The 11,277-nt window shown below is 34.8% G+C and overlaps 1 long non-coding RNA gene across 2 annotated transcripts; it reads left to right on the top strand.

The window, feature by feature from the left end:
- The first annotated feature begins 9,448 nt into the window (after positions 1-9,448).
- On the top strand, positions 9,449-10,908 carry LOC113039539 (uncharacterized). 2 transcript variants are annotated; one of them, XR_003275035.1, is made up of 4 exons: positions 9,573-9,582; positions 10,096-10,267; positions 10,351-10,649; positions 10,809-10,908. It is a non-coding gene; the product is annotated as an uncharacterized LOC113039539 (long non-coding RNA). The 2 variants fall into 2 exon arrangements; XR_003275034.1 differs by having other exon boundaries at positions 9,449-10,267.
- The last annotated feature ends 369 nt before the right edge of the window (positions 10,909-11,277 follow it).

Here is an 11,277-nt window from a genome sequence, read left to right as displayed (position 1 = left end):
TTATAACAGCCAGAGAAAAGACTAATACAGAAATCAAGGGTCAGGAGCACAACTAAAGCAAACACTGATCTCTAACATGGTTACTTCAAATGAAACAATAAATCAACATCTAAACCTTAGTTCATTTTTAATAAGATCTTCTGTAGACGTCTGACAGAAATAAAGTCAGTCTGGTTATTAATAAGTGGAGCTGGTGATGCTGTTTGTGGGGTTGTTTAATCAGATCTTGAGAGATTTCATGTGTTTTATTTCAGTTGATTTCATCTAAGGCTGTGTCTGAAGTCAGTTGTAGTAGTTCTTGTGTTTCTCTTTTCTTCAGTGATTCTGTTTGTTAACAGCAGCTGTTCATCACTAATTCTCAATCAGCACTTAGTTAATCACTTAATTACTTAAATGCAAAGTTTTAAAACTTACATGGTTTAAATCAAGGCAATCTATTTACTCAAACGGTTTGAGTAAAGTTTACTTATCGGGTTTTACAGTGCTATTTCTTTTGTCTGTTTTCTTAGTTGCAGAATATTTATCACGTGCATCCAGTCCTTCGTGCTGTCTTTGCTGTAAACTGGTTTAAAGGGACAGAAGTGAGAGACTTATTTACCCTCATTTGATAAAACTGTTTTGAAAAAAAAAAAAATACATTTAGAAATTTCTAGAATATCTGTTTCAGGTTTTTTGTTAGTGTAAAAACTTTTCCCAAATAGAAAAGTAAGTAAGTGAAATTTTCACTTATTTTTCACAAAATCTTGAAGTGTTCCTGTAGCTCAGTGGTAGAACATTGCATTAGCAAGTGCAAGGTTGGGGCTTCGATTCCCCGGGAACACATGATATGTGAAAATTGTTAGCCTGAATGCACTGTAAGTTGCTTTGGATAAAAGTGTTTTTTTTTAAAAACAGCATTAAGGGACCAGTGGATGGAGTTTATTTTTACAGAGCATCAACGGAGTTGTGCAAGTGTTTGTGTTTGTTCCCTGCATTTCGAAGATGCTTGTTTTACAAACAAGGTCCAGTTTGGCGATGGATTTGCGTATCGTGTATTTCTTAAGGATGATGCAATCCCAACAAAAAAGGGTCACGATCGTGTGTTGGAACCGCAGGCGGTGAATAAAACTGCTTCAAATATCTTTATCTATATCCTTGTTAGTGCGTCCGCCTCCCATGCCGGAGACCCGGGTTCGAGCCCCCCTCGGAGCGAGTCGTTGCTGAAGCTGCTCTCTTTCAGTTTCAGCCTCGGGATCTGATTCTGGATCATAAATAAATGGCTGAATCTGACTGTTAGCCATGGTTTGTTTTGGATGTTTTTTTTTCCTCACGGTAATGTCACAGTTTCCTCATGCTCTCAACGCAAAAGCTTACCCGCGCTCATGATTCTTTAGCTCCGCCCACACGTCACGCCTCCAGCCGGTCGTGTTTTTCCGGGAAAAATCGGTACAGACTATCTTTCTCTTATGAATATAATAAAACTAAAGACTTTTTGGAGTTATGAAGGATGCAGTACTACTCTATAGGTACTCAAGATTAACAGGATATTGAGTGAAAACGAGCATTTCACCCCCCTTTAAGTACATCTCTGCATTACACTTGCCCTCTAAATAATACATCATCATCGGTGGTGTAATTTTATCAAGTATTAAACAGTAATGAAATGATAGAGAACATGTTTTTCTATAATACAGTGTGTAAGTGCAGAAAAACGCTTTTATTTTGTATTTTGCGTGTATGTTTCCAGGTGGTTTGGTCACGTGGGATCGGTGTGTATATACCTGGTAGCGTTTCCTGTTTGGGTTAGGTGTAGTAGAGAGGGGGTGAGTAGCGGGGAGTGCTCACTTTCTGTTGACTCGATTCGTTTTTACTTGGTCTGATATAAAGCCAATAAATGTTGTGGGATTTGCAATGAACAAAACGCGTCAAGGATTATTCCTGCTGCTTAGCCTCTCAGCGGCTATAGGTTGTCGCTATACAGTGATTTAAGTTAAAATAAGTAATATCTTTAGTATACTTTTTTATGCATATAGTAATGCATTTGATTTTACTTAAAGGGATGTATTTTACTTAAAGGATAGTTCACCAAAATCAAGAACTTCATAATCAAGTAATCACTGAGTAATCATTTACTCATTTTCATGTCTGTCCAAACCTGCAGGATTTTATTTCTTCTGTGGGACATAAAAGTTATTCTAAGACTTTCCTATAATCCAATACTTTTTCTATGTCCCTCAAACATATGATTTTTGGCTTCCAATAAGTATACAATGGCTCATTTCACTGAATATTACAAAAAACTATCATGACTAATACTTATAAAACATTATAAAATCATATATGTATTCATAAAAAATAAAATAAAAAAGAGAGATAAAATGATAAACAGCCAAGTGTGACCCATGCTCATAATTCGTGCTCTGTATTTAACCCATCCAAAGTGCACAGTGAACACACACCCGGAGTCACTTTAGTAGTTTATCAATTTATTTTCTGGTATTTTTTCCCCCCATTTTAATTTGTTGACTTCTGATGTTTTCAGACTTCATTACTTTAACATTGTCCGTACTCTGCTTGCTCATTGAACAAAGCAAAGTATAAAAAATTGACACTGCTTTATTTAATATTGTGGGAAGAGGTCTAAAAGCCATCACAATTCACTGAATCATAATTTTAGATTGTAAGAAATCTAGGATAAATGAAAAAATAATAAGAATACAAATCAAAGTATACTTTCATATTATGACCCAACTGTTTTGATGACTTAGAAAATACAAAATAGACAAATATTTTTTTTAAAATGGTTATTAAATATTTAAACTTGAGTAAAAGTCACAACAAGAAAACCATGTGATGTTTAAGATGAAAGTTTAATCATTTAAGAACAAACATATTATCGGTTGAAGTTTTTGTAAATGTTTTACAATACAATCTTTAACTGTTATTTAATTAACAAAAGTACAAATAAGATAATTTAATTTAGTATAACAATCTACACCTAGGTACAGGTTAACACCTGATGGCATTTCTTCAGGGCTTTTGAGTTACAACAAATATGTTTTAGAAACACACGGTTATAATAGCCAGAGAAAAGACTTAGACAGAAATCAAGGGTCAAGAGCCCAACTAAAGCAAACACTGATCTCTAACATGGTTACTTCAAATGAAACAATAAAATCAACATCTAAACCTTAGTTCATTCTCAATAAGATCTTCTGTAGACGTCTGACAGAAATAAAGTCAGTCTGGTTATTAATAAGTGGAGCTGGTGATGCTGTTTGTGGGGTTGTTTAATCAGATCTTGAGAGATTTCATGTATTTTATTTCAGTTGATTTCATCTAAGTCTGTGTCTGAAGTCAGTTGTAGTAGTTCTTGTGTTTCTCTTTTCTTCAGTGATTCTGTTTGTTAACAGCAGCTGTTCATCACTAATTCTCAATCAGCACTTTAATCAATTAATTACTTGAATGCAAAGTTTTAAAACTTACAGGGTTTAAATCAAGGCAATCTGTTTACTCAAACGGTTTGAGTTAAGTTTACTAGTCGGGTTTTACAGTGTAGTGATAGTTTATCTTACGAGGCATAGTTTATCTTAAAGGGGGGGTGAAATGCTCGTTTTCACTCAATATCCTGTTAATCTTGAGTACCTATAGAGTAGTACTGCATCCTTCATAACTCCAAAAAGTCTTTAGTTTTATTATATTCATAAGAGAAAGATAGTCTGTACCGATTTTTCCCGGAAAAACACGACAGACTGGAGGCGTGACGTGTGGGCGGAGCTAAAGAATCACGAGCGCCAGTAGGCTTTTGCGTTGAGAGCGTTTGGAAGCTGACATTACCTTGAGGAAAAAACCATCATCCAAAACAAACCATGGCTAACAGTCAGATTCAGCCGTTTATTTATCCAGAATCAGATCCCGAGGCTGAAACTGAACGAGAGCAGCAGCAGCAACGACTCGCTCCGAGCGGGGCTCGAACCCGGGTCTCCGGCATGGGAGGGGACGCACTAACAAGGAGGCAGAGATATTTGAAGCAATTTTATTCACCGCCTGCGGTTCCAACACACGATCGTGACCCTTTTTCGTTGGGATTGCATCATCCTTAAGAAATACACGATACGCAAATCCGTCGTCAAACTGGGCCTTGTTTGTAAAACAAGCATTTTAGAAATGCAGGGAACAAACACAAACACTTGCACAACTCCGTTGATGCTCTGTAAAAATAAACTCCATCCACTGGTCCCTTAATGCTGTTTTTTCTTTGGTAATCTGTGCAGGGTTGTCTTGCCCTGGCAACCAAAAACACACTCCTTTTGTGACATTTTCTGTTCCCCCCAAACCCCCCCCCCCCCCCCCCCCCATAATAATACTTAGTTTATATGGGTAACGCTATAAAATAATGGTCCGTTGTTAATAAGTAACTACGCAGGAAGTAATAGGTAGTACTACATTAACACTTAACTTAATACTATTAACTAATATAGAAGCAAGATTAACTAAGCAGTAAGTAATAGCTCATTTAGGACATAGGTAGTTCCTTATTAGTTATTTGATAATTACTAAAGAAAAATATCGTCATTGAGAACTACTTTGGAACTATGGCCAACTAATGAAGAATAACCAATTAATTACTAATCACAACAGCTACATCTATAAAGTGAACAATTAGCTTCTTTATGGAAACGTGTATATATATATATATATACATATATATATATATATATATATATATATATATATATATATATATATATATATATATATATGTATAGCCTATCCATATGATACATTTTATGAGCTCCATTAAGTTCAATGTCTCCAACTCTAATAACTTTAACGTTAGTGATATTATGCTGGGGAGGGCTTCTCTTTAGGAAGTGACAATAAATAATGATGTTCTCTTGTCAAAACATATTTGCATCCTTCATGAAAACATTGACTGCATTTATAGTGTTAAGCACAAAACAACATCTTCCAGATTACAATGTCTGGTAGAATATCACTAGTTCCTCACAGAAATATATGGCTGTACAGTATGTGTCAGATAATTTTATTGTAAATTACTTGTGAAATCTATGACTCATTACTCGAGTGTTCAACGTGATCTCATGAGAATACGTGTGTATTTTTACATTAAATGTGGTTCTATCACACGTATATTTACTTACGTTTTCATGCACATAGAAACGTACAATTTAGACGTATTTATAGTAGTAAAACGTACAAATACTTACGTGTTAGCAGCTAAAAAAACGTAAATATTCTAACGTAAAGTGTGAATGTATATGAATTCCCATGTATTAATATTAAAACCGTGGCTTTAATGATTTAAATCTGTTGTATTTAATCATATCAATACATGTTTTTATTCAATTTATTGAAAGCAGTTTACTCGTCTATTTAATAGGAAATAACATTTCTGTGCATGCTGCAAACCATAGATACACACAAAAGCACAGCATACAATTACAAATCACATCCATTTTATTTGTTTGCTGTACTGCATATCTTTTGAATCCAGATGTTTGCAAGGAACATATCCAAATTCAGCCCTTTATCGATGGATCTTCATATTCATTCTCAGCAACAGCGTCCGTCACAGTCAAAGCTCGCGCTCGTTATGATTCGAATTTGAAAATAGCGCCAGTGCGCCACGTTTCGACATGGTTTACGGCACTGATATCGAACTCTCATTGGTCCTCATCAAATTCGTCACAGATTGCGACACGTCGTGTTTCAGTTTATGACATTTGAGTACTGCGCCAGTGTGCCTTCACGGAGATAAGACAGATACATCATTTAATGGATTAATAAATTAAATTCTGCTCTGTACCATATAAAAACTATTACCTCCATATAGAGGACTGCGACTGGAACTCATTATCATTTGAACTAATTTTGGTACCACTTTTGATATTTTCGCAAAAAATAAAATGATTAACGTTACGTTTGTTTGTTTGTTATTTGTTTATTTATAACAGTAACGTTATGTAGTTTTAAGAAATGTTGTCTTTAAAATAAAAAATATTTCACTTTAAAGTGAAATCTTTCACTTAAAAATAACGGTGCAGACCACTAATAGTTCATGCGGACTGGCAAGGTAACACTTGAGTAATTAGTCAGGAGTTAACATGTTTTTCACTTTAAAATAATGGTCCAGATCACTAGTAGTTCCTGCGGACTGACAAGGTAACACTTGAGTAATGAGTCATGGATTTCACAAGTAATTTACAATAAAATTATCTGACACATACTGTACAGCCATATATTTCTGTGAGGAACTAGTGATATTCTACCAGACATTGTAATCTGGAAGATGTTGTTTTGTGCTTAACACTATAAATGCAGTCAATGTTTTCATGAAGGATGCAAATATGTTTTGACAAGAGAACATCATTATTTATTGTCACTTCCTAAAGAGAAGCCCTCCCCAGCATAATATCACTAACGTTAAAGTTATTAGAGTTGGAGACATTGAACTTAATGGAGCTCATAAAATGTATCATATGGATAGGCTATACATATATATATATTTATATATATAAAAAAATTGTATATATAAAAATAAATATATATATATATATTTATTTTAGCTTACTTTCCAGTGAGTATTGAATGCATAAATCATACACTGTAAAAAATGTTGCCGTTAAATAACAGTAATTTTCTGGCAGCAGGGGTGCCAGTAAAGTACTGTTAATTTACAGCTCTTAACCATTAATTTACCACTCTTATTTTTTAACAGTATTTTACTGTAGATTCTACCATGGAAATTAACTCCACTCCCACTGCTTCAAACAGTTCGAGTTTTTAAACTAGCATTCCCACGATGTTAGTACTATGAACTTATTTCATTTGAGTCCACTGAGAAGGAATATTTCTTACACTTAATGTGCAGTAATAAAGTAACTAAATACATGACTTTTACTCAAATCACTGCAGCTCATTGTCAGCTATAGCACACATGTATGTGCTGAAGTACTTAACACAGAGATCATCACTGTATCAGCGACTCCACATTTACTGCCTTTATATAAAGCAGCAGAAAATCAGAATTTGTGGCTCATCATTGACTGAAGCACCGGCTCTACTCTCCAGCACAATGGTGAACAACAAAACTACATTAAACTAAACGATCTCTCTTGTGCAAACACACATTAATACAGTCAAGTTCAGTATTTACTCTCATTATCAGTGTATGACTTTGCCTAATTTTTTTTCTATGGATGTTCACAAATATTTTAGTTAAATTAACTTTTTTTTCATTTGGTAAATCTGACGTTTACATTTTACAGTATATTACTGTTTTTCCTTGACTTGACGGCAAAAAACTGTAGAAAAACACTTTTTTTTGCTGGCAACCATTAATTTACGGCAAGAAACAGTAGAAAAACAGTTATTTACTGGCAGCAGGGGTGCCAGTAAATAACTGTTTTTCTACAGTTTGTTTCCTGTAAATTAATTACAGTTTATTACTGTTAAATTACGTTTCATTCTGTTTCTTCTTCATCTTAAATCTTTAACCCTTTAAACCCCACAAGAAAATCCTCAGTTTTAAATGAACACTTATAATGTGTGCACACTACAAAGTGTTAGAGTAACACTGAATCAGTGAAGTTAATGAGATAATTCTGTGATTAATTGATGATTGAGCATTAGTGATAAACACCTGCAGAATCACTGAAGGAAAGAGAAACACAAGAACTACAAATGACTTCAGCCACAGCCTTAGATGAAATCAACTGAATAAAAGAATACATCAAATCTCTCAAGATCTGATTAAACAACTCATAAAACAGCTTCACCAGATTCACATTACTAACCAGACTGACTTTATTTCTGTCAGATGTCTACAGAAGAACTTATGGAGAGTTAAATAGGTTTAGGTGTTTTTTCACTACCATGATGGAGATCAGTGTTTACTTTAGTTGGGCTCTTGAACGTGACTTTTCAACAACTAAGGTTTTTTTTTTCATGCTGTAACAATGCGCCTTTGGAACCTGTTATAGCAAAACAAAAATACACAGAAGAAAAAAAATCTGATGTTGTTGTTTATAGATTGACAAGAACAAATACTGTTATTTCTGATCTAATCCCATGTCTCTTCTATTATTGATACTACAGCATAAGAAGGAACACTGCTGAGCCATAAGTTATAAAAGACTGTTAAGAAAATTTCACTCATAATAAAAAAAAAAAAACCTTTGCTGAAATTTAGACAGAAATATCAAGAATCAGCGTATGAATCACAACAATGGTGACAATCCATAAAATAAATGAACAGATCAGTTCTGAACATCACAACACATGCTACTAAAACTTAAAACAAATGCAAAATTATAAGCACATAAGAATTCAAGAAAATAAGTGAACAATTCAGTGGCATAATTTATTCATGCCGCAATGCATGCTGGGAGTCATGGATGAGTTTTATCCTGTGCTGGTACCCAGCATGCATTGCATCATAAACCTTTTGATTGTCACCATTGTTGAGATTAATATGCTGATTGTTGATTTATCTCTTTCAGTGTTGTGAGGACTGCTGCCCAAAATATTTAAAGCTCAAAAATCCATATCCAGATAATCACATTACCGTTCAATCTTATAAATTTGAAGAAACAAACAAAAGAAAAGTGTTATTCACTCACATATTTCAACACCAAATTATTATTTGACTATTATAACAACAAGTCAGTCTAGTAGATCATGCCTGACAGAAACAGTCATAATCACTTGATCATCAAGATTAATATTGCTGTAATAGATGTATCATAAAGATACAAACATAGCAATGAAACAAAAGTTGAAGTACAAAAGTCAAGGGTCAGGAGCCCAACTAAAGCAAACACTGATCTCCACAATGGTGACGCTAAACGAAACTAAGATTATCATCTACACCTCTGTAATTCTCAATAAGATCTTTTGATCTCTGATCTCTGATCTGATAGAAATAAAGTCAGTCTGGTTAGTAATGTGTGAAGTTGGTGAAGCTGTTTGTTGATCGTTTAAATCTTCAGTTGATTTCATCTAAAGCTGTGGCTGAAGTCAGTTGAATTTCTTGTGTTTGTCTTGTTTCTTTTTTCTTCAGTGATTCTACTCATTAACAGCAGCTGTTGATCATTGTCTGAATTCACTCATTAGTTTTCATTCTCTCTGTCAGGTGGACTATATTAGTAAACTCATGTAGGGAATAGTGAATGAGGGAGTAGGGTGTGATTTGAAACACAGCCGCTGAGTGTCGACTTTGAACGTTGTTAATTTACGATATATAGCAGCAGGCTACTTCTCGAAAACGATGAATATTACCCAGAATGCACTGTTTTAATGAAAAACAGTATTTTACTGTCGAAATTTGGCCGTTTTTTTACAGCGATTTTTAACAGTGTACTATTTGGAGACACCCGTCGCTGCAGACTGTAGCGCGGTGACGTCACGTATGTGTTTACTGCGCATGCGCAATGTGACATAAGGTATATGTTTAACACGCATGCGCGTCGTACATATTGGCGTTACCAAGGAGTATAGAAGCGCTATATACCTAGGGTTACTGCGCATGTACAGGTTCATTCACTTCCGGATGTATGGTGGATTCGAGATTCGTTGGCAGTAAGTCAAAAAAATATTAACTTACTTATGTTTTCTTAAAAACAATGTGTGTTTGTGTTAACGGCTTTTAATTGCAACGATGCTTTGGTCATAATCGTATATTGCAATTGCGATTTCAGACATTTATGACATGTGTTATGATATATGTTAGGATTCAAAGTGACAGGGATTCTGCTGCTGGTCTGTTAAAGGGTCTTTAAAAGTATTTTTTCGCCGACAAATTAGCCTTTAGAGATGTATTTAAATAGAGCAGAAAGACTTGCATTAATAAAGTAGGCTAATGTCACTGATTGTTGCATGTGTTGTTTTTGTATTTGTCATCCTTTTCATTAACTAACATTATCAAAGATTAATAGATACTGTAACATTTATTGTTCATTGTTAACTAATATTAACCATTGACAGCTTATTGTAAAGTGTTACCTCTTCAATTTACCTTTGTGTGACTGACAGAGTTCATTTAAATCTGACATATAGAAACCTTAACTTGACTGTAAATGTTCTTTTGTTTAGATACATACTACAGTCCTCAGAAAAGGAGAAAAGATAACAATAGAACAGTGCATCTCATGCTGTGATAAATATCACTGCCCATTTTGTGAGACCTGGGTCTACAAACCAGTGGACTTGTACAGTGTCACGAAGCATGTGCAGGATCATCTGAAAACAGCTGTTCGTGAAGAAGGTGTGTAGTGTTTGAACATCCATAAACATGGTTTTGTGAGTGGATATGTGTTTTACACTGTTTTTTTTTTTTGTAAATTTCAGATTTTATTATCATAAGATGCAGCTTAAAATGCAGAGATGTTTCTCATTTTCATTGCTGCTATTGTTCTGCTACAATCATACGAAAAGCACAATTTAACATCCATCTTACAAAATGCAAGCAAAAGAAACAAAAGTTTCCATCTCCACAAAGAACTCCATCACCCATGGTTCTGATTGGTAATACACCTCTGCCTGCAGCTTCTGCTCAGACAGCACCCCTTCTTCAACCTCAGCCTTCTCCAAGTGAACCACGCACGTCTGTGTCTCCCACGCCCAGTACTCCACTGTATCAACCCAAAGTATGTAAGGGACCACCACTTCCATCTCCTTTGAGTACCATCACATCCTATAATACATTTCAAAATATATTAAAAATCTTTACCTTGTATGACTCTTTTGCCTTTCTTCAAAATGATTTGATTTTGTTTAAATATTGTTTTTTCTTTTATGTAAATTAGGTGTCGTGAACTGGAGTGCATTTTCTGTAGGATACAGACAGGAGTTCCGGGTGCCGTATTCACTGACCCAGTGCCTATGGTGCCATGAAACATTGAAAGACTGCCCACCTGGCTATGTTGGGAATGGCAGGAGGGGAGTCCTGCGTGGATTTTATTCCTACAAAGACTTTGAGGGCTACTGCTCAGTTGATTGTTTTATTAAAGATGGAGGTGAATTTTAGAATGTGTAGGTGCAGATGCAGTTTCTTTTTTCTTTCTCATGTGTCATGTTTATAGTTGTAATCTCTCTTTCTCTCTTTCTCTCTCTCTCTCTCTCTCAATCATATATGTACACACACACAATTATATTTTGTTTTGTACTTTGCGATAAAAAAAAGATTACTGTTATCAGTTTGGTTTTTGGAGGCAAGATGCATAAAATGGGAAGCAGACACTGAAAATATAAAGTATGTTGTCAATTTAACTGAAA

The sequence above is a fragment of the Carassius auratus genome, chromosome 22 (assembly GCF_003368295.1).
Source record: "Carassius auratus strain Wakin chromosome 22, ASM336829v1, whole genome shotgun sequence".
In the NCBI taxonomy this organism is placed as follows: domain Eukaryota; kingdom Metazoa; phylum Chordata; class Actinopteri; order Cypriniformes; family Cyprinidae; genus Carassius; species Carassius auratus.
This window is presented reverse-complemented; position numbering and strand designations above follow the sequence as displayed.